The sequence below is a fragment of the Sminthopsis crassicaudata genome, chromosome 3 (assembly GCF_048593235.1).
Source record: "Sminthopsis crassicaudata isolate SCR6 chromosome 3, ASM4859323v1, whole genome shotgun sequence".
Taxonomy (NCBI): Eukaryota; Metazoa; Chordata; class Mammalia; order Dasyuromorphia; family Dasyuridae; genus Sminthopsis; species Sminthopsis crassicaudata.
Genome location: NC_133619.1, coordinates 166193823 through 166216823, shown reverse-complemented (window position 1 = coordinate 166216823; position 23001 = coordinate 166193823). Strand labels below are relative to the sequence as shown.

Sequence of the window (23001 nt, the reverse complement as noted above, 5' to 3'; positions counted from 1 at the left end):
AGAAAATATAAAATACCTCATTAGAAAACTAGCTGACCTGTAAAACAGATCTAGGAAAAACAATATAAGAATCATTGGACTATCTGAAAACCACAATGAAAAAAAGAGCCTAGACAACATCTTTCAAGAAATCATCAAGAAAAACTATCCTAATATCCTAGAATGAGAGGGTAAAATAGCCTTTATAGCTGAATTCAAGAATTATCAAATCAAGGAGTAAAATACTGAAAGCATCCAGAAAAAAAATACTTCAACTATTGAGGAGCTACTATTAAGGTTACCCTGAATCTAGCAGCTTCCACTTTAAAGAAGTGAATATATATTGTGTTCAGTTCTCTTAATTGATTTTTAATCCACAGAGTCATTTTTGAACTATTCTCTAAAATGATCTAGGATGAAAAAGAATTTCTGGTAGGGATAATCATCTACCCAATATTTAGATATCCAATTGGTTGCCTTTAATCCAAGATAAGTTGTTCAAGCAATACAGCTATGAATAATCCTTATCTGCTGATTTTCAGTATTATTCTGATACACTGTGTCATGTGTAGAGGTACTGAGTCCTATGCATGAACCCAATGTGACTATAGACATACAATTACCACACTATGAAGCTGGCTTAGACAGGATCTGAGCCAAGAATGGATCAAAATCTTATGATCCATCTTTTATAATATTCCCTGGGGTAAATGGATGTTATATTAGCCCTCATATGTTCTCATAATCTTGACAAATGCTTATTGACCTGTAAGCATACCTTTATCTATCCAATTCTACTAATTTTAAATCAAAGCAGACAGCTTAACTAATCCATATGGGCAATATAATTACTTGTTCTTGGTGACCAGATAACTACAGTCAGTTTTTAAAAAGAGACTTTAAAATGTAAATACTTCTATTTACAAGTCCTTGTCCTTGGAAGGACCATCAAAAAAATGTTGGTCTCTTCCTTAGATATATCTCTGGATATTAAATAGGATGATTTTCTTCTTCATTATCATCCTCATATTATTATTGTTGTTATAAGAAGCTAGCATTTTATATATATTTTTAAGTTTTACAGAACATTTTATATATGTTAACTCATTTGATCAGATATTTATACTATACATAAAATATCACAATTTAATCACATAATTATAGACTTTTGAGTTAAGCATTGAACACAAGTAAGCTGTTCTCTGAATAGTAGGTAGTAATCAATAAGTAGATGCAGTTGCGTGGCACAATGGAAAACTGCTGGACCTGAATTTAGGAAGACTCATCTTGCAGTTCAAATGTCACCTCAGATATATGCTAGTTGTATGACCCTAGACAAGTCATTTATATTGTTTAACTCAGTTTCTTTATCAGTAAAATAGAGTTGGATAAAAAAGTACAAATCACTCCCATTTTTTTCTAAGAAAAGGCCAAATATAGTCATGGTACATTGGACATGATAGAAAAACAACTGAACAACAACAAACTCTATACATGTCTATAGAAATATTTGCTCTTCTTTGTCCTTAGTTTTTGAAGAGGATCATGACATCAAGACATGACATGCTGTGTAAGTGAATTATATATTTAATAGGGCTATGCAAGGTCACCTGCCTCATTTTCCCCTCCAGAGTCATCTGGGTCAAGTTGCTAAATATAGATCAGATTGACTGGATGTGGCCCTGGATGCAGTGGGAGACCTTGGCCTGACATTTTATTTATTTATTTTTGTAAGGGGTCTTTATGATGAGAAAATTCCTATCAGTGTCAGTCAGTTTCTGTCTGGAAATTATAGACTTAATTAGCTGAAACACTCAGAGGTTAAGTGAGTTCCAAAGGGTCACAAAGCTGTTATATGTCACAGATGGGATGTCAAAGTGGGATATAAATCCAGACCTTCCTGCCTATAAGCCTGTCTCTCTACCTACTCTCCCATTTTACCTCTGAATTTTTTTACATATTATATTAATACAAATACATTTCTTAAATGCATTACATGGCAAAACTGTGGACATGGTTTAATGTAACATGCAAAGAATTTGGAGTGAGAAAATTTGACTTTGAACTCTGATTCTTTTCTTTGTAATCTTGAGCGAATAGTTAAATCCTGAGCCTCAGTTCATTCCTCCATAAAATACAGTGGTATTTGTACCACCTTCTTTATAAGGTTAGTGTAAGAGTCAAATGAAATAATGTTTGTAAAGCACTTTGTAACTATAATAACTTATGTATAAGTCTGCTTTTAGTTTGATTAAACTTATCATAATTTAATCTTCATTTGAAGAATTGCAATAAGGAACAGGAGGTATTTCAGTAATGTCCTCAGGGACAAAGCAGTGTTATGGCTGTTGACATCATGTTATACACACGAGCTAACATACAGTTCATTTCCTTCCAGGGATTATGTCTATAATTAAGGTAAGTGGCTACCAGTTGGACAGTAATAAGAAAGACATGTTGGCAGACTTAATTCTGTTCCTGGCTGTACTCTGAGAAGCCAAAAATAGCAAAGGCAGGATTTGTGAGGAGGTAAAGGAAAGGGGGAGCATCTATCAAAGTAGCCATAACAATTAGGATTATAAAGGATGCTTGTTGGATGCTTATAGAATTAATGGCTGTTCATTCTGGGGGAGGTCTGCTTTATTTTCCTCCTTTTAAAAGAATTTCTCCTATAATTCTGTTAATTCTATGTTTGCAAATAGCAAGTAGGAAGCTAGCCTCAATACATTAGGTATACCAAGCATGAATGACTCAATGAAGAATGTTGGGTATGGAGTCAGCAAGACTCTTCTCCTTGAGTTCAAATCTAGCCTCAAACAATACTAGTTGCCTAGTATTGTTTGGACAAGTCATTAAACCATTTGTCTCATTTTCTTCATCTGTAAAATGACCTGTAGAAGGAAATGTTGTCAAGCCACTCCATTTTTGCCAAGAAAACCCCAGACAGAGTCACAAAGAGTTGGACAAAAATAAAACAACTAAGCAACAGAAGCAACAACAAAACAAAACAAACAAACAAAAAAAAAAAAAAAACAAGCACATGTTTTCACAGGTTTTGAGGTGTGTGGTGGGGGAGGGAGACTACAAACCATATAAGTTATTAAATCTCATTAAAGAACCCTCTGAAGACTCTCTAACATAAGAATTACATGTTTTCAGATCTTAGGAACGTGGAATCAAAGATGAAAGATACCTAATAGGTGATATGGTATCGATCCTCTTATTTTATTGATGAATTACCTGAGGCCAAAAAGATCAAGTTCACACAGTAAGTTTAAGAAATAGGACATAATTGTCACATTCAAGAATAAAATGAATGTCTATGCAAGTGACTGAAGTTTCTTGTGATGGAGTATAAATTTGTCATGTAATATTTCTATAAAATACATGAATATATATATATATTGAATATATACATGAATATATATATATATATAATTTGTACCTAGGTGTTAATATGTACATACTATTTGGATATGTAATATGTATGTACAAGACCTAAACCTACTGTCTCCAAAGTTCAACAATCTCTTAGATGCTAAATAGTCTTTTCTCATTCTTTATTCTTCTTGACATTTCTACAGCACAAGATGATTATTTATGCCCCCCAACCAAATGTTCCACCAATCCACCTAAGGTTCTGCTCTCTGTGCTTTTTAATTCTTACTCTATGCCCTTCCTTAGTGATGTCAAACTCCCAAGGATTCCATTCTCATCTTCATGTATAGATGACTTCAATATTGACTTATGTATACATACACTCTCTTCTGAGCTCTCATCCTGCATCAATAATGTTTTTAGGCTCTAACTGGATGTCCCATGGATATCTCAAAATCAACATATTTAAAATAGAAGTTATTTTATTTATTCCTAATACATTTCTTAAACATTGCTCTGCTTAAAATTCTTCATTGGATTTATCCCACATATTGAAAAAAACACAAACTCCTATTTCTCATTAAGAGACCTTCATAATCTAACTCAGGCATTCTTAGCTCTTTTTTGCATCATGAAGTCTTTTGGAAGTCTGGTAAAGCTTCAGAGAATAATGGTTTTAAATGCATAAGATAAATTAATTGTGTTGAAATAAGGTATCAAAATAGATTATATTTTTCAAAAAAATTCACAACTCTTAAGTTAAGAAGCCAGGAAATCCCTTGCTTTATCGTTACAGAATTTTGCATATTACACTACTTTATATGCTTTACATTTCAAGAAAACAGGTATAATTGTAGTTCTTTTAAACAGTCTTTTCATTTCTTATTTCCAAGCATTGCATAGTCTGTCTCCTATGCTAAGAATGTACTTATCACCTCCATTTCTTAGAATCCTTACTTTCAGGCCAGTTCCTATAGGAAGTTTTTCTCAATCCCCTAAGATATTTCTCCTCTCAAAATATCTTTAATGCCTTTAGCTGTATAAATGTTGTATCTTTTCCCCTTTCCTGTTCTACCAACCTTCCAAAACACACAGGCATACTCCAACAGAATATATACTCCTTGAGGGCAGGGAATATTTTAATGTGGCTATATTTTTAGCACATGGTAGAGTACTTTGCATATATTAAGTGTTCAATAAATAATTGGTAGACTTGATAAGTAGACAAAAAGAAGGTGTTTTAATCAGAGAAAATAATAGTTCTTCTTTCATTAACTTTATAGGTAGTTAGATTTCATATTTTTAATTTAATATTTATCTTCTATCCTTGGAAATCAATAAGTTAAGTACTTTTTTTAAAAAAGACAGAGAAAAATACACAATCTATGAAAAGATTTAAAAATATTTCAGTATAGATTTTGAACATTTTCTTTAAAGCTTAGCTTGTTTAATCCATAGCTTAAATGTCACAATATCACGCAGCATTTTCATTTTCATGTTAATTAGTTATTGCTATTGATTTAATTAGCATATACTTCACAAAGATTGTTAATTTCATTATTATTGTTTTATTAAAATTGTGTTGACCTATGACCCATATCTGCCTTCTACATGAGATTTAACTATACTTTGCATTCTTGGATAAAATCTATTATTTTTATGTCCAGTGAGTTGATCATATTGACAACTAAACATATTTATGGTATTGTTTATTCCCTGAGAATATTCATATACTTGAAAAAGGAGTCCTGTTCTATTTTCATGATGAATTTTTAACTGAAGCTCTATTGTTATTGAAAAGAATTTTAAAAGCATGTTTGCTTTGATCATATGAGCTAAGTTTGTATAGGTTTACAATAGTTATAAGATACATTACAAAAATAAGAACAAGGTTAAATCCCAGCAACATAGAAGGTAGTTATCTTTTCAAGAATAGTTAAGTGCTCCTAATAAGATAAATTGGAAAAACAATAAAAGATTGGAGTTCAAATCCTAATTCTGTCTGACTTGAATGAAATGCCATCTAGAGTTCCTTCTAGTTCCACATTTCTATAACACAGACCTCATCTTATTTTACTATTTTCTCTGGCCAGAATTATTTTGAATCTTCAGTTAAGTCACATTTATGCATCACACTAATCTTTGGGTCAGCTGTTAAAGATTCCACTTTGGTTTTTACCATTTCATTTATTATTTTTTCCCCTTCTTCATCTTTCAGTATAGCAATCTTTAGTTTGGGGGACAGGTTCAATTGTGAAACTTCGTGGGTGGATGCTATAATTTAGAAGTAAAAAGATAAATAACAAACAACTCTGTTACACATGTTTGAGAATTATAAAATACTTTAAACTAAGTGGATATTAAAATTCAACAAATACTTATTAAAATCCTACTATGTACAGATAACTAAACTATTTACTGGGTATACCTCAATGATACTGCAATGAATAAGGTGAAGTTGCTGCTACATAGTTGAATACACTGTAAAAAGGGAGAAAATTTGTACATCTAAATTTAAAAGAAAATAGAAGATTCTCACTTCACATTCTTTCTTAGTGATTTCATTCACTATCCAAAGTAAAACTATTATATCCTAATATTTCTGTATACCTTCTTACAATGACTCTCCCTGTCCTGAGCCATCATGCCTCCCATTTACTCTACCTCTATTTCCTAACCTTCCACACACTTTGCAAACCCTTGCAGCTAAACCTGCTCTCACAAATTTCTGAATATCTTAAGTATTTCATTTCCAAAATTATTTGTCTTGTTTTGTTTTTAGTTTTTAATCACCATTGACAATCCCCCAATTACTCTTTCCTCATTTGGATTCTAAGTATTGCTCTTTCCTCCCACCTAACTGTTCATTCTTACTCTTCTTTGTTAGATAACCATTTACCAATTTCATCTTGTTCATCTTCTCTAAGAGATCTCATTTTCACTCATAAGCTCAGTTATCACCTTTATGCAGATGATTCCCAAATCTATATAACCAATATTCGTCACATCCCTGAGCTCCAGTTCTGAATCAATACTTATCTAGTGAGTAGTACATCCTTCTAGAGTCCTACAGGTATCTCAAATAAAATATGTCAAAAATAAAACTCATTATCTTCCCCCATTAAAACCTGTTCTTCCTCCAGGCATTCTTATTTCTGTTAGCACTGATTCCTCCCAATCAACTCTAGGCTCATCTCAGGTTTTATCTTCTCCCAGATATATTTATATATCTGGCAGTTTACCCATCTTGTCTATTTCATATCAATATAGTTCACATATTTCCCCTTCTCTCTGTTCATAATATTGATCACATACTTTATATCTTCATCTTTTACCTGATCAAATAAAACATTCTTCTAATTGACTTTCCTGTGTCTAGTAGCTCCCTTTTTATATCCATCCTCCACATCACCTCAAAATAATGTTGCTAGAGCACAAGTTTAGCCACACCTACTCTCTTGCTCATATCTTTCATAAGTGCCCAAAGCATAAAAATACAAATTCCTCAGCCTGGCATTTAAATTTTATAACAATTGGGCTCCAGTTTATCATTATAGTAATATTTCAAAAATGCATTTTTATGAATACTCAAGCTAAAAATCTACTATCTCCCAATTTGATGCACAACATCTCCACTTATATGTGCCAACTGTTTTCCATACCTAGAATATACACTTCCCCTTACATGCTTAAATAATAAGTAGTTACTTGCTTATACTGTTATTATAATAAGCATGTCATAGGTACAATAAGGCAGTTATAAAATATATTATTATTATTATTATTTTATATCCCTTGAAACCCTATAGTTTACATATTGATGCCATTTAAAGTTCATAGGGTTCATGATTTTAAAAATAAAGGTGACTTTAGATGTTAACTTTCATCCTACTGAAGTCCAAAGAGAGTAAATCCCCAAAGTTTACAGGCAGCAAATAGCAGAATCAATACACAAACCCATGTTTTCTAATTTCAAACCCAGTGTTATTTCCTCTAAAGCATGATCTAACAGATGACTAATATTAAAGACCTGTCAATTGCTTCCTCTTTTAACTGAATAAAGTTCAGAATCACAAGTCCCCTCCTTCCTTCATGTACCTTTCAAAATATGAAATTATCAGCAACAAAGTCAAGAATTCAGATGGTTAGCTTTTAGCTGAATGAAACTTCTAATAGATATTCTTGTGTTTGGATCCCCTTATTAATACTATTTCTTGTCTATGTAGGTATGCATGTATATAGAGATGTGTATGTGTGTACATATGAATATGTATATATATATATATATTTACATATATATGTATATATATATATATCATATTGTCTTTGTTGTTCAGTTGTTTCAGTTGCATTCAATTCTTCATTACCTCATTTAGAGTTTTCTTGACAAAAATACTGAAATAGCTTGCTATTTCCTTCTCCAATTCATTTTACACATAAAAGAAACTGAGGCAAACAGGATTAAGTGACATACTCAAGGTCTCAAAGCTAATTAAGTGTTTGAGTCTGGATTTGAACTCAGATCTTCCTGACTTTAGAATGTATACTCCAATCATTGTGCACCTATGTGTCCTTCTCGATGCTACATTCAGCAATCAATATTAGCACAATATCAACCATCTCTCCCATCTGAGTGCATTAATTAACCCTTTGCTTCATTCAAATCCCTACATTAGTAGCTAACATATCAAAGTTCAGCTTGGGAAAGTGTTAGCTCTCTTCACACAATGCAAAATAAAATTATTGAACTAGAAAACTATGTAAGAAATATTTTATTACTTTTCTATTTCATGCAGTTTTTTATTCTAATAAACCAAACTCCTTAATTCTAAGTATCTTCTACAAAAGAAAACTTAATTTGTAATATAATTTTAAAGGACTGAAATAAATGTAAAGTTAATGACTCGCTGTGCCAAATAATAAAAGATAAGAGACATATTAATAGATTTTTTTTTAAAAAGAAGAATTGGTATCTGATAGAATGATTTCCATCTGGGGACTCCTAAAGCACATGTTATAGAGCTGCTTAAGCTAAGAATCTAAATTAGAAAGAGAACTAGTGTATTGGATAGTGCTTTATTATTCTTAGAGGAATTCCTTAAGATCCCAAATTTGTTTGTTAAATATATGCAAATACCATATGCTCAGTGTTTTGACCTATGAAATTTTTATCTAAAAAATTAAACTGTTTCTCTATGAATCAGACTGAAGAAGAGATTATGTATTGGCAATCTTAGTTGCAAAGGAGTAGGGCTTGTCTCTATGCATTCATCAATTTGATGCTCCTGTTATGTTGGGCTTTTCCTGACCCCATTTGAACTTACTGAGGAACAACAGGGTTTAATGACTTTCCCAGGGTCACATAGCTGGTTAGAGTCTCAGACTGGATTTGAATTCCTGATGTCTTTTGGACTTGAGGCTATGTGCCCTATCCACTTAGCTGTCCTATCAATTCAATGACTGATTCTAAATTATTAAAAGTAATCCCATCTAGGAATAATCCCATCATTATACCCATCTAGGGTCACAGATTAGATATGGAAGAATGTTCAGTGGCCATTAAGTTCAACACTCTCTTTTAATAGTTGAGGAAATTGAGGTTCAGAGATGTTAAATGACTCATTCAAAGTCACATAGGTAGTAAGTTTTAAAATTTGGTCAGAAGTCAAAATGTTTTATTTCTTTCTTAAAATATTTCCATCTATTAGTGATATCAGCTAGAGTTGATCTCTAAATAAATAAGATAAATGAAAAGCCCACTCTTTACATAGGCAAATGCTTCATCTGATATTACTTGTGTAGTTACAGATCCTGGTTTATTTATCTATTTTACACTTATGCATTCCTAGAAAATGTATGCCAAACATTTACTAGTTCTGAGACTCTGGGCAAGTCATGTATTGTCTTTTCTATTCTCTTTGCCTGTTTTCTTATATATAAAATGAGGAGGTTAAGCTTAATGTCCTCTAGAATCCCTTCCAAATGTAAATGTATTATTTCATGAAAGGGAAAAAAAAGCAACTAGGTACCTAAAAGAATTTAGAATATATGTCAATTAAGAAGAAAATTTTATATCCATCCATACAAATGTATATAACATTTAAAATAATATAAATTCAAATAGAGTTATGTATAGCATAGAATGACATCTTATATATTATAAACAGAATTGAATATGTTTTGAATAATAAACATTACTCAGAATCTTGACAGTTCTTATATCATTTTTATTTATGTGCATCCTAAATGGGAGCAAGAAACGCTACATGATTAAGTACTCAAAATTAAATTATTGCTTCAAAATGATATTACTATACACACCTCCAATGAACATAATGTAAAGATCTAATTTGTAGCTGACAGATGCTAATTTTTAGGCTTACAAGAATGGATACTACAGGAGTATTCTTGCCAGTAGGTCTAATAGTTGCTATAATAAAATTTCAGGCTAAGATGACCTTGAAAATACTTTCCAAATATGAACTTTTATAATTCTAAATGACCAAAGCGTATATGCTCATAAAAACCAGGAAGCAATCAAGCTTCTCCTTAGGAGAGATGTAGTCTATGAAATAAATTAACCTGCTTCATCATTTTCCTTTGGAGAATAAGCAAGTGAATCTCGCTAGGACTGTACTAACTTAAAAATGTTATTCCTAGTAATATTTAGATAAAATAATGTATCCATATATTGTACTATGTGATTTATGTAGAATTTGCCTGGGAAATAGCTACATTAAAACTCTACAATATACTAATAGCTTTACACAGTATGATTTGCTTACTGGTTGTATTAATTTTGATTGTAATAATTTTACTATTCAGGTTTTCATTACATCCATTAAGGCTGAACTGTGAAAATGTCATTTTCAATTTTCTTATGACAATATCATACCCTCTGTCCATATTTTAAATTTAGACAGGTTTATTGTTGCAAAACATTTTGTGAACTTATTCTCTCCTTAGGTGCCCACAATCATCTTCTAAGGTGATATATTATACATAGGTGATGTATTATACATACATATATATATATATATATGTGTGTGTGTGTGTGTGTGTGTACATATGCATACATACATATACACATACATATTTATAGCATATATACACACACATATACATTTATGAAATCCCCATTGAAAAGAGAGAGAAATTGAGGTTCTGAGAGACAAGTGATTTGCCCCAAATCTGGTAAATAGCAGAATCAGGACTCAAATCCAGGTCTTCTCATTTCAAGTTTTTTGTTTTCTTCAGTTTTGGTATAATCTGTCAAAGGAAATTAAGCCTTTAGCTTAACTTTTTTTTTCTCAGAAGAAAAAAAGAGCTCTGATTTCTTTTAATTCTAAAATATACTTTTAAAAGTATTAGTTCATCAAAACTTTAAGCAAATGTAAATATAATAGGAGAATGGCCAATGAGGTCTTATTCCTGAGAGCAAATGTAAATAAGGGACTTGGTTGAGCCTGCTTTTTAGAAGAGAATGATGATATGAAATGAAAAGGTCTGGCTCTCTACATCAACACATACTCAAACATTCTGCAACTGTCAATTTATTTCATGGTTAAGAAAGGACCTTTGGGTTGATGCTGAGACAAAAGAATGCCAAATTGGTTTCTTTCCTGAGGGGGATCTAGGAAAGCTATGGTGTAAGCTTCTGGGTGGGAAAACAGGCATCATACCTTTATCTCCTCATCTGGATCCTCAGTTCTACTGTTCATTTTATTTCTATTATATTGATTTTTTCACTCTTTGACAAAAGAATAGTATGCATTTTGAAGGGTCAAAGGTTCTAACAGAGTTTTCTGGCACCTGAATGATGAAATACCAGCCATCTACTCGAAGAGTAAACTATCAGAGGTCCAAGGGTAAGAATTAATACCAAACTTTTCTGTCAGCCAATCCCAGAGAGGAGAAACCTATATGACTCAACATAGCAGTTGATCAAAGATTACCTTAGCAATTTATGTATTGGCTATGTCACATTTGGAAGTGAATTTGGTGAGGCAAATGCTAATATGAATTGCTTTAAATCTGAGCCTATTTTATCAAGGATCTGAGGACTGTGGTGCTAAGAGAAGAGTTGCTCAAGTATAGTAGGTAAAACCATTTATAGCTTCTTTTCCTACTGTATCTTCTCAATAAATACACATTTTTGTGAAGGCTAATTTGCACTGATTGATTAAATAATGCTAGAGCACTGACCAATGCTATCGATTATGTAAAGGAGCTATTCATTGGCTATAGTTATAATGAAAATGTTAGAACTGATTAATATTGAGGAGAAAATACTAGAATGATGGCCAGACTGGCCAAAAGTATGAGAAAGACACTCCAACCTTTTAATATACCTTCAAGAATCAAGATGAAAAGCTAAAGCTTGCTATATTCTGGGGAAACAATTTATCATTACAAGTGGAAATTGGTTTAAGGAACCCCAAAGTTTATATAGAGCACATAAGCTATACAATATGTGAGTTTGCAAAGAGAAAAGAAAAATAAAATATTTGGCTTGTACTTTTCATGATTCTGTTTGATATTATTGATCATCCTTGAATAGAATAGTAAAAAAAAAAATTGAGTTTAGAAAAAAATAGAGATGCTGTAGCTGTAGAACTTTGCATTTTTGAGTGATATTTTTCAGATTTCTTCAATATCTTATTTAACATGTATAAAGGATAGAGAATAACTTTGTTCTAAATAAAAAGGTAGCTTTTAAAGAAAAACAAAAATTAATTGTATGCTATGGACTTCATATCTTTGATCTCAAGGACTCAACTTTAAATCATGAGAGTCTGAATTATGCTTTGCCAGTCTGAAGGTCTGAAGTTACTTTGGATTTAGATATATATTTAATGTTCACCATTGTAACTAGGCAGGAATGCATTTAAATAATTAAATATTTTCAGAGGACATTATTGTTCAGTAAACAGAAGCAATCTTAGCCACCTTTACAAATGAATACCATTTGATTCCCTTTTTCTGCAGAATACCTTAGAATGGAGCAGCTTCCCAAACACTTGATTTTACACAAGAGAAAGCACAAAAATTGAAACTCTTTCTCTAGTAGGCATTTATACTTGAATAGGTCTTGGCTCTTAAAGAGAACTTTACTCTTCTCAGTAAAGAACTGAGATTTTCTAGGAACCCTGGCTTCCACTACTGGTTGATACCTCATTTTATCCTTTGAACTTTTCCTGCAAACTCTCTCACCCTTCATAGTTCCTAGCTGTGCTAATTACATATAATTCTTTCCTTGAAGTGCTTCATTTTGTACTCATCAATTGCCCAGTTACTGCAATATCCATACTTTTCTGTAATGAGGATGTCTCATCTCCTTGCTGTGCATTCCAGAAAATTCTGGAGAAATTTAACACTGCTGTTAAGACCTAGATCAATTTAGATTTCATTATTATGAAGTCTAAATTGTCTTATATGTAAAATCAGGGCAGGGGAGGGACAGACAAATGAGGCTTGGGGTAGATGAACATTAAGGCTCCTTTTAGAACAAAAAATTATGACCTTTACATGGTATAATGTTACAATCCAAGAAAAGATACCTAGGATCACAAAGAGTTTAAAAGAGAACAGGTACAGGCAAATGATACAAAGTCATTCCATACTTTACAAACCAAGATATACCAATGGGTACTGCAGGTATACCCTCTATGCTGTAGCTTTGTCCTTAAATAGTTGATATTTTTTCTACAAAAGCTACAAAAGAGATAAAGCAGAGACCTTATAATTTATTAAGTAACAAGTGTACCAGACACTTGTGTGGCAGTACAATATTTAAATTAAGAACAAGGCACATATCTCTAATATGAGAAAGTGGATACAAGTAAAATTTATGTTTATAGTCATTTAGAATAGAGTCTAAACTGAAGATCAGAGTTGGGACTAACCTGGGAAATTTCATCTTCTTGAAGTTCTTTCTTGCATATACTCTCAAAAAGGGGTACTCTCTTAAGTTTCTCTTGAAGGATCCTTTCCCCCCCTTTTCCAATTTCCTTCTTTTCCCTTGCTTAAGCAGAAGATTTAATACCTCCTAGAATGATTTTTCTAATACAACTGTGTGTATCTAAAAGATTGAACTAAATGGAAATATTTAAATATTTTAAAGTATTTTAATGAGTCATTTAGAATGTTTCCATTTTTTAAATGAATGATCAACAATAATAATAAAATGAGTGATTATCAGGAATATATGACAGAACCACAGAATCACAGAATCTCATAATCGGAAAGGATGTTAAGGGTTATCTAATACACTCAAACCTCAAGAAGAATCCCCCCCTCCACAAAACAAAACAAAAAAAAAAAATAATAAGCAACAATAATGACAAAACCCAACAAATCCTTTACAAGCAATTACCTAACCTTTGCTTGGATAATTCTAACCTGAGGGTCATTGGGAATCCTCTGCTTTATAGTAGATTTTTTTCTTGCATAAATCCTATCTAGGGACCCCACTTACTCATCCAGTCATTTAGTTCTTGCCATACAGTTAAGTTAATCTCTTTTATAATCATCAGTTATAATCATCACACTTACTAAGGAGCACTTGTAATATTCTGAGATTTAATGCACTCAGCACTAATTAACCCTGAAATTAATCCTTAAAACAAATATCTGAAGGACTTTAACATCTATAAGGAATTCCTAATTTATTAGATTTTGAACAACATATCTTCCACAATCTTAGTAAGAAACTTAGAGTATCTGCCAATTTATAACTTGCAAGATATTAATAATGAGAATATGGACTAAATATGTATATATACACATATATTTGTGTGTGCCCATGTGCATGTATTGTGTTTGTGTAGTCCAGAACATGCCACATAAGTAAAAATTAGTATTTTGATGTGGTATACTCCAAAGCAATAGCCAGTAAGATCAATGATCTTATCAATATTGAAATTCCTTTTATTGATAAGATTAACCACCCCTTTTCTATGTTCATTCAACATGACAATCTCTTGATATTATTATACCAATGGAGCAAACAGGCATTTCATACTTTACCACGTCTTATAACTGATCCACCACCTTTTTAGTTCACTCATTTCTTTCTTTGTTCATGCATTCCTTTCACCACTTCTGTATACCTCATTTTTAGTGTTATAATGGCCTAATCCTGTCCACCATGTGCCTAACTATTAAACTTTGGGTATTCCTCAACTTCAATTCTTTGGAAACTGTAGTGTCCCATGACTGATATTGTTATATCATCACTCTTATTACTATCCTGTTCATTTCAAGAAGCATTCTTTCTTTGATGTTCTTCTTTCTCTCACTAGAGAAGAAAGTGTCCTTTTTTATACTTGACATTCATCATTAAGCAAAGTTTGTTCTGAAATTTAGCATTTTTGAAAATTTTCTTTCTTTTCTTTATAGCAATTATTTGCATGTATCCTTAGGTGTCTGTTCTTTATTTTAACTTTTTTAAGTAAAAAAAAAAAAAAAAAAAAAAAAAAAACAGCAATAAGTCAGAGTTACCTGTGTATCCACATCAGTTTCTTTGCCTAACACCCTCTTTTATTTCTCACTGAAATAATTTGTGCTTACCTCAACTAAATTCTTGAGAGCTTCTTCATAGCTTTAGAGCAACTTCCCATATAGAATTTTAAACAATAATATGTAACTCTATTATCTTTAAAATTTGTCCTTGCCAATTCTAACATACATGAGCCCATGCCTTCCTCTTGATAACTTTCTAACTATTTGATCATGGACAAAATACTTAATCTCTTTTAACCTTATATCTTTAATCCACAAAAAAGCCAATTATATATAATGGCATTGACTAGTACAACTATTTGTGGTTAAAAAATTTTTGTAAATTTCAGAATATTACATAACTTTAAGTTATTAACATGAAAGAAGGAATAGACATTCTACTTGGCTTCAGAAGACTGATAGGTAGAGAAATTGGAGTGAGGCAAAATTTAACTCATTCAAACAGGCATTTATTTTAAAATAGTGATATCCAAGACTAGAATAAACTATCTCATGAGGTAGCAAAGTCTCCCTTGCAGAAGATCTTCAAATATATTCTGGATGAAAACTTCTTAAAGACAATGAATGCAATGAATTTAAACTAGGGGCAAAGGATTGATGATTGTTCTCCATAACCACCTATTGGAAAGTTTCAAATCACTAATTGTAACCCCTCCAGACTTGAACTTTAAAGGATGGGGATAAATAAGGAGTGGGAAAGCCTAAGCCTTTGGGAGAGGTCTCCAAAGGGTAAATGAATCAAAAGCTGGTGGGGTCAAAGGAAGCACATGGTCTTTCATTAGTGTAAACTTACATAAATACAACACCCACAGCCTGGTGCATTTTTCATTTCTTCATCTCAAACTGATTTTTCCAGTCAGGACCTTTATTTTCTTCTTGAGTTCCAAGGACTAACTTGCCTATTTCTCTTTCTGCTGCCAACATCTGTTCTATTATGTCTCTGGCCTCTTGAGGGAAGAGGAATCACATGTGTCTGAAACCAGAGAGTGATTAATAGACCCAATGGGGATAAACAAACCCAAGGGGAAAAGGTGTGGTGCAAAATGAGATCTCAAGGGATAATCAGTCAGTCTTTCCAAGTTTAAAAATTTAAGTCCACTTATGAAATAAGAAATCCAGGGACCTAAGAAGAATATCATAAGTGGAGTTGAAAAGTATAAGGCTTAAAGCCAGTGGGATATCTTTGTGGGAAAAGGCAAAAAAACAAGTACACAGAACTTTTGAGGTTTCCTAAGGAGTCTTACTGCTAGTAACAACAGAAATTGATTTAAAAACCTGTTTCTTATACTTACGTCTATATTTCACTTAAATCACCAGAGAGAGAAAGACAAAGATAGATATGATAGTTTGGGGGCACACAAAGGACTTAAGTAATTTAATTTGAAAGGAAAAATATGACAATTACCTCATGTCTTTTATCACAGTACCAGAAAGTTGAAAGCAGGTTTTAGAATGGCATCCTGATTAGGGCATGGACAGAAGAGGAGAGTGTAAAGTAATGGAGTAAGAGTTCCCAAGAAAACTAGCACTAGAGAAAAAGAAGCAAACACAGGAATTCCCCTTCCACCCACCCCTTCTTAGTTCTCTTTCTCCTTGGCACTAAGAATGGCAAAACTGCAGACAAATCTCAGATGAGATGGAAAAAAAAAACAGGAAAAAGGAGTTGGAGGTTGGCATGGTACTAGAGCAAAAGGGACATTCTACATAATGACAAGGGTATGTTGAGAAATTCAGGAAAGGAGAAATTCCAAAAGGTAGGAAGAACAAGGGAGAATTTCTTACGGCAATTTGCATATCTCTTAGAATAGTCTGTACCTAAGCATAATGTAGCATGAATATCATTGGGGCTAATTAAATAGTTATTGGTTGGCTGGCTGATAAAATCAAATGGCCAAGAAGAATTAATTAGCCCTTTAATAATCTAGCAAACTACTATCATAAAAAAGATAAAAAGGAAAATTGTGCACAAATAACATTTTTAATATTTCAGAAGATATAAAGAAGAAATGTAGAAGAGAAATGTAGAACCAACCCTATGAGTCCATGGAGTAACTATACACACTCATACATATGCTTATATGTACATATATGTATATGTGTGTTCATACACATTAAGATTCAGGTATATGAGTCCAATCATCCTTTTAAAAATTTAATAATGAAAATAATAGCAATTGACTTTTATGTATTACTTTAAGTCTGACAAATATTTTACATGCATATTATATGTAATCCATTACAACTCTGTGTATTAAAGTATTTTCTCCATTTTATGGATGAAGAAACTGGGGCTCAGAGATGAGAAAGAAACTTATGCAAGATATAAATATTAAGTAGTAAAACTGGCATTTGAGCTCAGATCTTTAGTCTCCACATTCTATGCTCCTTCCAGTATACTACCCTTGTATTTTCACATTATTTTACATTGCTGCCATGAAGCAGAAAAGTCTTGGAGTTTGGAAGACTTGGAAACAAGTCAATTAGTTGGCACATCTGCCTCTGAAAAATTCTAGCAACATGATAACTCTCAGAGAGTCAAAGGAACAATTATCAGACTACAGGTTACAAATGCCTTTCCAACTTGCATCTATAGAGGGAGTTTCCACACTGTTCATTTTCCAAACCAATGAAACTCCTCAAAATAGAAATTGTAAATAATAATTCACTAGAGAAATTAAAGTTCTAAATCAAACATTTCATTCACTGATCTCATCATGAGATTATTCTTTTTCTAATAGCTTCTAGTTTGTATTCAAAAATATCCTCATTCAAAATTATTTTATTTAAGGAAACATTGTTGTCTTCAGAACTCAGAGCAATCCAATGATTAACCTTGACTTCAGAGGTCTAGATGATCAAATAGTCCTCTTACCTAAGGGTAAAGAGATGATGGGCAATGAGTGTGGAAGGAAGAATACACTTTCAGAAAGAGGAAATACATTGATTATATTGCTTAATTTTAATCTATTTGTAACAAAGAAGAATTCTACTGAGGGTTTGCTGAGGTGCATTATTGAAAACTATAAGTATTATTTGTTTTTAAGTGAATAAGTAAGACTTTTAAGAAAAGAATATCATATGCCTTTGTACATTTGCTCATGAAAATAGTGCCAAAGTGTGAGATACTGATTGAGTCATAAAACTTATAAATGATTTAGTCCAGAATCTATTAAATCCTTTCTTGAATCTGCAGGCCAAAGAAACAGTTCAAGGAAAATATAAATTGTCGATTTAAGATTACTTAGGTATTTTTTTATTATTTTCAACTCTGATTACTGTCATATTTTCATTTAACCAATAGAATGCAGGTTTAAAATATACTCCCTATAACTTCAAGAAAACTATAACAGAACTGAATAGAGTATTAATGTTATCTTTTTAAAGAAACATCATATTCTCCAAAATATTTTTAAAAGATAGGTTAACATAATGCCCTGTGCATGTAAATATCAGCTACAAATCACTGTGGCACTTACAGATTCCAAAGACAATCCACATCAATGCCTGTTAAATAAACCATAATTTTTCACTGTATAGAATGTGTTCCTATAAAGTAAGTAATCATGTCCAGTTGTTTTCAGTATATATCATGTGTGTGCAACTATTTTACAAAACTACTTTCTAATTTGTCCATTTGATGCAAATACAAGCAACTTCAAGATATCATAAAACTTGAAAGAAAAAAAAAACTTGAAGAAAATTCTGCTTTATTGTTATGATTATATCTTTGGAAATATGAAGATCTTCAAATATATCTAAACTTGGTCTTTAACCTTGAGGGGGAAAGTATTAAGATTTCAGAGCGGGGTGTAGATGTGGAACGTCTAATATTTCAATACCTGAATTTCAATCATTAATTTTCTTTGTAAACCTATGTATTTTATACATTGAAAAATATTATTTGGGAAAAGGTCCATAATTTTCATTAGACTGCCTAATTGGGGGGGGGGGCCGGAGGGTAGAGAGAGAGAGATTAAGACTCTATGCCTTACTGCTGCCATTCCATGAGCAGCAGCACTGATATTTGATTTCCTTTGACTTAGGAATCTCGTTTGTTTATTCCACCCCCAGCCCCCAACTCCCAACTTCCAACTCCCAGCTAGGGCTTGAACTTCAGTAAAAACAAACCACAAAGACCCTGGGGAAAAACTAAAGCTTGGAGAAATAAATAGAATCTCTCAACCTTTTCGCCTTCCCATTCAGGCACACTCCTGCAGTCAAATAGAACCAGAGAAGCCAAGTTTTCATCAACCTTTCTCCCTAAGAGGCAATATTCCTCCTGGTCATATGTTCTTGCCAGGTGGAAAAATACACACACACACACACACACACACACACACACACACACATATACACACATATGGTCAATTCATCCTGCTTTTTAACTGCAGAGGCAAATGAATGGAGTGCTTACCACTTTCCTGGGGAACCTGGGGACAATCAAGCAGAAACTGATCAAAATTCTCTCGGTTATCACCGAGAGGTATAAGTAGTATCAATTAAGCACAGCAGGGCCTCGGTAGACCTATTTGATTAGTTACACATCCAGGGAACGTTGGGAATAAACGTATTGTTTTTCACCCCTCAAATCCCTAGAGCTTTACTTTACTCCAGCATTTAGAAGCAACGCTTCTTCGGTCTTTTAAACAATGAAACTGGCATTTTTAAAGGGAGTGCTTATTGAAGGTTGGAGTTGGGGAGTGAAAGAAGATATATGAAAGGGAAACAGTGCTTGGTCCTATCGTGAAATAAAAAAGAAAAAAAATCTCACTTCTCTAGCTTTGTTCTTTAAATAAACCCGTGTTCTTTAACCTCAAGAAGAAGCGGATAAAGCAGAAGCATGGCAATAGTGGCTGCCTAGGCAGGTGACCCTTCAGCTTCTCACTAGCATCTAAGTAGTAACCTTAGCAACGAGAGGCTTCCCCCTCTCTACAAGCAGCTTGTTTCTCTTACTCTTCCTTCTCACTCTATTCCAACTCCAATGCAAAATATATCTCTCTTGTCCCTGAAGTTCAGGGAGAGGTGTCTTAATTGAGTCCCTAAAGAAACCCAAACCAGACCCGCCCCACACCCCCATCCCCCCGGTGCCTTTGGAAGCAAGTCCAGCGCAAGCTACCACTCTCCGCCCTGAGCGTAATAGGGATTCCTAGTGACAAGCTCCTAAACCCATTTCTCTGCCAGTCCGAAATAGAAAGGAGCATCCTTTACCCTCTTAATCCTCGACCCTCTCAGGCAAAGGAGCTTCTGGAAGTTAATCCTCAACCCTGACAGCCTGGCTGGGGACTAGTAGCCCACCCAACCCTGTACGGACGCCGCCAGTAGGCAGTACCTGGATAGGGATGGGATCCTCGGAAGCTCCCGCGTCCTCCCGAAGCATGCAGCCTTCCCAGCTCCAATCAGTTTATTCCTCAGTTCATGCTGATCCGGCACTTGGAGGCAAAGGGATCCTGCCCTGAAGCCCTCCCCCTTGGTTTGGGGATTCTGCCAAGTAGTGCGCGGGGGATGGGAGAAGAGGAGAGACAGCTTCGCAAGAGAGACTCTAATTACAGCTGCTTAGTCAAATCTAACAGCTGCTTTCTCCTTTCTCAGACAAGCAGCAGTAGCGACAACACAGACACTTTACACCCACAAGGAGGTGTGGGTGGGCACTGAAAGCTTCACTTCTTTTTCTTTCACACACACACACACACACACACACACACACACACACACACACACACACACACACACACACGTTTTCTCCTAATAGTCACTGAGCGCAGGTTTCTCCCCTTGTCATGAATGTCTTCCTGACGTTTTAAAGCCTCCCTTGTTTTCACTTAACAGTTTATATCCATCCTTCCTTCCTTTTCCTTTATTTCACTCTTTCATTACAAAAGCACTCTTTTTAATTCTGTCCTTGATTCTCTTTCCTTCTTTTCTCACACTTTCTCGAATTCTGCTCCCCTCTCTCTTATTCTTCCTCACACAATTCTGCCTTTCAGTTACAACTGCCTCACCCTTTGCAGCAAACCTAAGAATGTGGCCCCTTCTTCAAACTTTCCCTTCCTTGAACTGTTAGAAGGAAAAAAGAAGGGGGGGGCGGTGGGAGGGAATACACACTGCAACAGTCTGATTGCTAATCAGCATGACAAAGAGCTGGTTGATTCCCCACTGACTGATGGAATAGAACAAAGGGGAAACACTGGGTATATTGCAATTGTCACCGAATGAGAAGATGAAAAATCATTTTAAAGATACACAGCCATAAATACTTCCTTCACTTTCTTATTCTTTCCCTTTAAGGCTTTCTAAATTTTTCAGAGACACTCTCCTAATGTACATCAAAATGCATATTTCATTGTAAATCCAGTAGGTAACTTGGAAAAGGCAAACGTCATTATGACTGTAGAATTATCTTGAAATTTCCAAGCTGAAAGAGAACTTAGATATTATCCTATAAAGAGGAGGAAAGAGAAGTTAAGTGACCTGTTTAGGTATAACTCATCAGCAGAACCAAAATTCAAATCCAAGTTGTCTGCTACCTAATTGAGTTATGCTTCTATAATAGCAAATTACAATTGACTTTTTCTCTGCAATTGTATTTTATTTGGGGGAGTGTTGTGTGTGTGTGTGTGTGTGTGTGTGTGTGTGTGTGTATGTGTGTATGTGTGTGTGTGTGTGTGTGTTTGTAACTTGAAAGGAGTAGAATACTACTTATGTACTACAATACTGGGGCAACTTTTGAGATTTCATTTACCTGTCCCTTTAATATGTCATTTGTACTTTTTATAACATTTTTCAAATTTCCAAAACACCTAACTGTTATATCAGCAATTTATGTTCATCTTTGGTATGGGCCTTTCTGAAAACATCAAATAATTACTATGAAGACAATAAACATAAAAACTTAGGATATTTTCTTAGGCTATCCAAAAGCCCTCACAACATATTTTGTGACCCTCACAGCATGATTTGTAAAGATAATATTGAGATTATATAAAAGGATTAAACGCTTTATGATTGTGATTTTTCTTGGATGTCATTCATTTTTTTAGGGTGAATTGAAATAGAATGCCTCTAGATTTTTAGTTTATGTGGCACAAGATCAAGTCAGGTAATTGATTTATCTTTACAGCTATTTTGCAGGGGAAGTGTGTATATTATATGACAAGTTTATGTATTATGACTGTAGCTTCAGAGAAATTTAGACTCAGCATAGGAAATGTTTCCTATTTTTATATTTTATTTATCCTATAATGACTAAAATCATTATGAATCAATCTACTTTCTCAAGATTTTAGTATTTCCAATAAAGCCCTTCAACAAAATTAAAATCTTTTACTATTAAGACCTACCCTATTATTTAAATTGCTATTGCAGAATCAATCCGAGTGTTAATTTTGGATACAAAGTGTGATCATTGTTTTTCTTCTTCAAATTCTTATGCTAATTATAAAGTGTTTATTAATATATTTGGTAGTTTACATTCCCAGATTTATGAGAATAAACCCTATACAAATCCAACTCCCAAGCTTTATCACATGAAGTAACCATGGCTTCTAGAAGACTACATTTTCAAGTGAAACCTCTGACACACTCTACTAAGCTAGAAAGATTTTGGGTAAAGTCTTGGTACCAGACTTTATATCTTTTCTCTGAACATCAGCTTTGCTGAACACAGACTCATTAAAAAGGGTAATACATTACTTCAACCATAATAATTTATTAAACTAACTACTTAAGGAAAGAGGATCAGTGCTGGTGAAGTGGTAAAATGAATATCCATAATTATAAAATCATGGATCCTTGAAACACAACTACCTTTGGATTTATACAAAATAAATATACTATCCCATCATATGAACACTTTGTTATTAAACATGTTAATATTGGCTCTATTCTCAAAAGTCAATTCTTACCTTAAAGTGAGATTTGAAAGCTGATTTGCCATTAACAATAGCACACTACATACAAAGATATCAATTCTAAATAATAATTCTTTAGCTAGAATAGAAATGAATTATCCATTCTTTACAACCCCATGAGTTACAGTTATAAAAGAAAATTGCCTAAAACAAAGACCTGAAAGCAAGTATGTTCCATTAGCTTTTGATTTTTTAACACTTTAGAAACAAAATT

At 33.3% G+C, this 23001-nt stretch overlaps 1 protein-coding gene across 1 annotated transcript in view; it reads right to left on the bottom strand.

Annotated features, from left to right (window-relative positions):
• The window catches only part of MYO16 (myosin XVI), an 899069-nt gene extending 878148 nt beyond the window's left edge, over window positions 1-20921 (bottom strand). Inside the window, exon 1 of the mRNA XM_074299517.1 lies at window positions 20210-20921. The gene's annotated coding sequence lies outside the window, so the exon portion shown is untranslated. The remainder of the gene's footprint in view (window positions 1-20209) is intronic.
• Between the last annotated feature and the right edge of the window lie 2080 nt (window positions 20922-23001).